The following is a 6,329-nucleotide window of genomic DNA, read 5'->3' on the forward strand; positions in this document are numbered from 1 at the left end:
AATGGCCTAAAATTTTCCTTTCTTATAAATGTTCATGTCATGATCTAGTTTCAAAGTACTAGCCACATAAAACAAGATGACATACGTTCTCTGTTTTGTTTTATATTATTTTTTAGAGAAGTCTGTACACATTCAGTGTTATTTATTCTTTAAATGCCTGGAAGAATTACCAGCATGTCAAGAGATGTCTTTGTGGGAATTTTTGTAATTACAAAATCAACTTATTTAATCTATAGAGAATTATATAGATTTTAGAAATTTTCTCCCTGATCACTTCTCGGCCTTTTGGCTAAGATCAAGTGTAGAAATTTTTTCCCTGTTTCCATTTTGGTAAGTTGTATTTTTCTAGAAAATTTCTGTTTACCTACATTCTGAAATTTACTGAAACAAAGTTGTTCATAATATCCTTTCACTATTTTTTGTAATTGTCTGTAAGATATGTGGTAATTCCTTTTTTGCATTCCTGATATTGGCAGTATGTGTCTTCTCTCTTTCTTAATCACACTTGGTAAGAGTTTAGTTTTTCAAAGAGCCAACTTATAGCTTTGTAACTTTTTCTGTTGTATATTTGTTCTACCTTTGACCAATTTCTACTATTGTAATTATTATTATCTCCTTTCTTCTTTCTTTTAACTTAATATTTTTAAACTTTCTATTCTAGGTTCTATCAATAAAATCAATAGCTGATTCATTTTCAGTTTATCTTTTTTTCTGACATATGGACTTATCCTTTTAAGCATGGTTTTAACTACCTCCTGCCTCCGTTGGTGTGCCACATTTTCATTTTCATTTCATAAAATAATTTTAAATTTCCATCGTGATTTAATTTTGCCCTTGAGTTATTTGGACATATATTGTTTAGTTCTCAAACATTTGGGGGCTTTATAATAAACTTTATCATTGATCTCTAGCTTTATTTCACTCTATAATTTTACTACATGGAATTCTGTTAGGATTTGACTTATGGTTGAGTATATGGTCAACTTTGATATTGCTATACCATGTACTCTTAAAAATAATGTGAATTCTGAAGTTGTTTCTACAGATGGTAAATCATGTTCAAATTTTATATACCTTTAATGATTTGTTTTTGTTTGCTTGTTGTTGAGAACATGTAAAATCAGCCAATATGGTTGTGAATTTCCTCCTTTAAATATGCAATTTTTGCATCAGCTATTTGATGTTGTATTATTGGGTGCATACAAATTGAAAAGTATTCAGTCTTAGGGTGCCGGGGTGGCTCAGTCAGTTGAGTGTCTGACTTCGGCCCAGGTCATGATCTTGCGGTTTGTGAGTTCGAGCCCTGCAGTCAGGCTCTGTGTTTGGAGCCTGGAGTCTGATTCTGATTCTGTGATCTCCTTGTCTCTCTGCTCCTCTCCTATGCACTCTCTCTCTCTCTCTCTCTCTCTCAAAAATAAACATTAAAAAAAAAGTATTCAGTCTTTCTGGCTGATTGATCTTTTATCATTATGAAATATCCCTCTTTATCTCCTAGAATGCCTTTTACCTTAAAGTCTATTTTGTTTTATATAATTATATCATGTTATTTTTTATTAGTTTAGACTTTCAGTTCTTTTGTGTTCTTATATGTAAGGTGTTTACTTGTTCAGCTTGAGAGATTTTGTTTTATAATTGAAGTATTCAGACCATTTATACTTAATGTAATTCCTGGTATATCTTGGGTTTTTATTACTATTACTTATTATATGTGTTCTACATCCTTTATATGCCTTTCTTGCAACTTTTTGAATTAATAAAGCATTTTAAGATTATTTTCCAGTTACTTCTGGAAATTACAACCTTGGTGTTTACATATTTTATTTTTCTTTAATAATTACACAGTGATTACAACAAACATCTTTGATTTATTAGGGCATCAGAGAGATAAGTACTTGGATCACTTCCCAGGTAATGCTAGAACTTTAACAATTTCAATTCCATTACCTTGCTCCCATCTTTTGTGTGTTGTTTTATGTATATGTTCTCATGAGTTTTAAATCATTATCATTCTATGTAGTCAATATTCATTTAGACTTACCTACATATCTTCCATTTCTCTTTATATCTTCTCACATTTCCATGTTGCCATTTGAGGTAACTCTCCTTCTCTCTTAGGAAATGCTTTAGTACTTTTTTAGTGTGTGCTTGAAGACAAAAAATTGTTTAGTTTTGGTTTTTCTAAAATTGTTCTCATTTTTTCTTCATTTAACAGATTTGTTTTCTGGATATAATTCTAGTCGAGTAGTTACATTCAGAAAAATCTATTCAGTAACATTTATGTATGAACTAAAATTTATCCAAAACTTACTTTGGCCAAGTAATTCCCCTTTTAGGAAATCAATGGAAATAAGTTAAAGTGAAAATAAAGCAAAATGTGTAAAGATATAAACTGCATTATTATTTATAAAAGTGAAAAATTGGAAACAAATGTAAAATCCAACATTAAGGCAATAGTTCAGTAAATTATGGCAAATCCATACAATATTGTGAAATGTTAAAAGGATGTCTATGAAGTACTTCTATGAGAAAAAAATTCATGTAATTATGGGGGCGCCTGGGTGACTCAGTCGGTTAAGCATCTGACTTCAACTCAGGTCACGATCTCGCAGTCGGTGAGTTCGAGCCCCGCGTCAGGCTCTGGGCTGATGGCTCAGAGCCTGGAGCCTGCTTCCGATTCTGTGTCTCCCTCTCTCTCTGCCCCTCCCCCGTTCATGCTCTGTCTCTCTCTGTCTCAAAAATAAATAAACGTTAAAAAAAATTTTTTTAAAAAGTCATGTAATTATGAATGTGAGGAAACCAAGATGTAAATTTCAATGTATTTTGTGATTTTATTTAAATAACAAAGCTATGTGCATAGTAACAACCTGAAAGGAAATACATAACTCAGTTAACCCTCCTTATCTATGAGGTAAAAGGTTATGGGTGGCTATTTTTCTGTAATTGAAATAAATCATTTCCATATTTAACTACAGTAGCCTTAATTCTTCTTTTCTTTTTTCATTTAAATTTATAAACAAAACAAATGATAAAACTTATAGCTCTGTTAGAGGACATTTAATGTAAGGGGGTAAAGTGATTATAACTGTCTTCCTCACACAGAATTTCCCATGAAAGGAAAACATGGAAATATACCAAAGAGACCCATTTACATTGTCATGCATTGTTCCAAGTCTCAAATCACTGAGAAAAACCTACCGCACACAAGTTGCCATGAGCACCTGATCCCCAAGCATAAATCTTTGTGTTGAAAATGGCATATCCCACACATTTCATCTGGAGTTAAAAGCATAGTATACACCTTCCTTCATATATAGTATGAGTCACTTCCTAAACCTCATTAGGGATGGTAATAATGCTTCCCCAACAGGAATTAATTCCATGCTAATCATATATGTCAGTGACTTTCACAGCTGCTTCACAGAAGCAAGAGTTTTGCAAATTAGTTGCTTTCTTATTTGGGGAAGGTGTGGGATGGGCCAGAAGCAAAAGCATCGTTGGAACTCACATAATGTTTTCAGACTTGTTAATTAGCCTAGCAGTCTCATTTTATCATTTCATCAGAAGATGGTTTGGGGCATAAGCAGTCCTAAGGTCATCATTCTGACTCGGCTGATTAGCACTGGGCTTGTCAAATAATTGGAAAGGTCACAAAACAGTGTCTAGTCTTTCTCCTCGAGCTAAAATTATTGTCAGAAAAATTTCTAAAAGATATTCTAGGATTAGCTTCCTGGTATAAAGCAGATCTGAATTTGAATACCTGGTCCCTGCTCCTTTGCTGTATGGCCTAAGGGAAAGTGCTTATCCTTGTGAACCTAAGTTTCCTTCTCTGTAAAAATGGAAAACATGGGGATGGACAAGACAACACACATGGAATATAATGTCCAACACACAGAAAGGGTACAGTAAATTTTCATTTACTTAAATCTTCCTTCGATACTTACTGAAAAACTTTGCCTATTAAGAGGACCGAAATTCAATTTATAAACTAAGTGGACAGTTTCCAACCCACCCCCATAGCTAATACTAGTTAAGCTACTTTCAGTCTAAATGCAGAACATGAAATAGACATGGGGCATCAGGTATGGGTGGGAATAGAAGAGGGAGTGAGGCCAACTCAATGGAGATCCAGGCAAAACACAAAAACCTGAAAAGAAAGTCCAATGAAGAGACAGTATGGGTTAGTTTTACTCATTCACATTCTTAACACTTATTGAGCACCTCATATATCACAGACTTTGAAGCAGAAGATACAACGGGAAATAAGGTAAGCTTCCTCTTTTCTTTTCTTTTTTTTTTTATTTATGTATTTTGGGGAGAGCACAAGTGAGGGAAGACCAGAGAGAGAGGGACAATAGATACAAAGCAGGCTCTGAGCTGACAGCAGCAATCCTGGTGTGGGGCTTGAACTCATGAACCATGAGATCATGACCTGAGCTGAAGGATGCTCATGACCTGAGCTTGAAGTTGGACGCTCAACCAACTGAGCCACTCAGGTGCCCCAAGCTTGCCCCTTTCTTCAGAAAGCTTACACTCTACTGGGCCGGCAGTGGGGGTGGGGGGAGGACAGATTGAAGACAGTATGCAAAGGGCTATGGTGTGGGATGATCTGGTATCTATGGTGACAAGGGGAGGTGCCTCATGTTCACCACTCTAAGATAGCCCTGAATCAGCCCTGCTTTCCAACATCAGTGAGTCTGCTTGCATGGTGTAGAGCTACCTTGAAACAGGGGAAAAGCTAGCTGGGCTAGGAGGCAGCAGAATGGCATTGAACAGGGCAAACATACTCTGTATTTTATTCAGTCTTAACTCCAGTCTTTGGGGAGGGTGCACCCTCCCCGCAAGACATAGGCAATCATCACAGAAGTGCACAGCTGTAATGAATCAATCCATACTAATTCCTATAGTCATTGAAATGAGCAGCTTCTTTTGGGGAAGACCCTCCACCCAGAGAAGGCTAGTTTGCCCATATGCCAGATAGGTCTTCCCTGAGCACATCTCCCTGAGTACCTGCCTCTTTCTGGAGTTCTACTATGGCCATGTCAGGATGGTCACTTCCCTGTGTTTCTCCTGGCTGGTCAGGATTAACTGAAGGTGTGAAGAGCTCAAAGGAAGCAACATTGACTTTTTTCTGGCATAGCAGGTCACCCAGAGAAGTGAGGTGATTGAGCCTGGATTTTGAACAGTGTTGAAGACCTTGCTAGTTTGGAAGTTGAAAGTTGATTAATCCTCCTCATTGTACCCTTTCATTAACTCCACAAATATGTGGTGACTGCTTACTATGTGCCAGGCATAGCACTAGATGCTGGAGATACAGTGGAGAGTCAAAGTAGACCCAGTCCCCACACCCATTGACTTTACAGACCAGTGAGGGAGGAAGACCTTAAGCAAATAAAACCAGAAATTAAATGTGACAAACAAGCCTGGTCCCAAGACATAGGATGCCATGGGAGGATGATTTTACTTAGTCAGAGAGGTCATCCCTAAGGAAGTGATCTAAAGGATGAGTGAGAGTTGAACAATGAAGAGCGGAGGGAAGGCAGCCAGAACAAAGACTCTTAGCAGAAGAAAGTAAGGCCATGTATCAAAGATAGATGTGAACCCAGGGCAGCTGCAGTGGAGATAAAGAACCCAGGGCAGCTGCAGTGGAGATAAAGGCAGGGGATAGGGAGAATGGGTGCCAAGTGAAGCTGCACAGGTGAAGTCATCTATGGTGGGACCTTCAGGGATCTTTATGTCAAGCCACACACAACTTCAGAACTCACTGGTTCTCTAAACACCGATTATTGTGTCTCACATTCTTTTAAAATTTTTAATTTAGATTTTTTTTAATCTTGAGTTAATTGCGGACTCACATATGCTTGCAAAGAATAATACAAAGAAACTCCTTGTATCATTTACCCAATTTCCCTCAATGGTGACCTCTTGTAAAATGATAGCTCCAAACCAGTATATTGACATTCAAGACACAGAACAGCTCCATTACCCCAAGGATCCCACATGCTGCCCTTTTATAACTACACCCACTTCTCTCCAGCTCCCTAACCACACTCATTTCTCTCCAGCTCCCAACTCCTCCTTTAACTCACTCTCCTCCATTTCTATAATGTTATTATGTAAAAATATTACATAAATTGAATCACAGAGTATACAACTTTTGGGGATCCACTTTTATCACTCAGCATTAACTCTTTGGAGATTCAGTTATGTTATCTTATGTACCAATAGTTTGTTCCTTTTTATTGCTTCTTTTTCTAAATTCTTGAGGTGGGAATTTATTGATTAGAAACATTTCCTTTTTTCTAATGTACGCATGAAATGCTATAAACTTT

The 6,329-nt window shown here is 36.8% G+C and overlaps 1 pseudogene; it reads left to right on the forward strand.

Annotated features, from left to right (window-relative positions):
- The first annotated feature begins 269 nt into the window (after positions 1-269).
- On the forward strand, positions 270-410 carry LOC132670680 (U2 spliceosomal RNA; annotated as a pseudogene).
- Positions 411-6,329: the final 5,919 nt, after the last annotated feature.

The sequence above is a fragment of the Panthera onca genome, chromosome B3 (assembly GCF_046562875.1).
Source record: "Panthera onca isolate mPanOnc1 chromosome B3, mPanOnc1 haplotype 2, whole genome shotgun sequence".
Lineage (NCBI taxonomy): Eukaryota > Metazoa > Chordata > Mammalia > Carnivora > Felidae > Panthera > Panthera onca.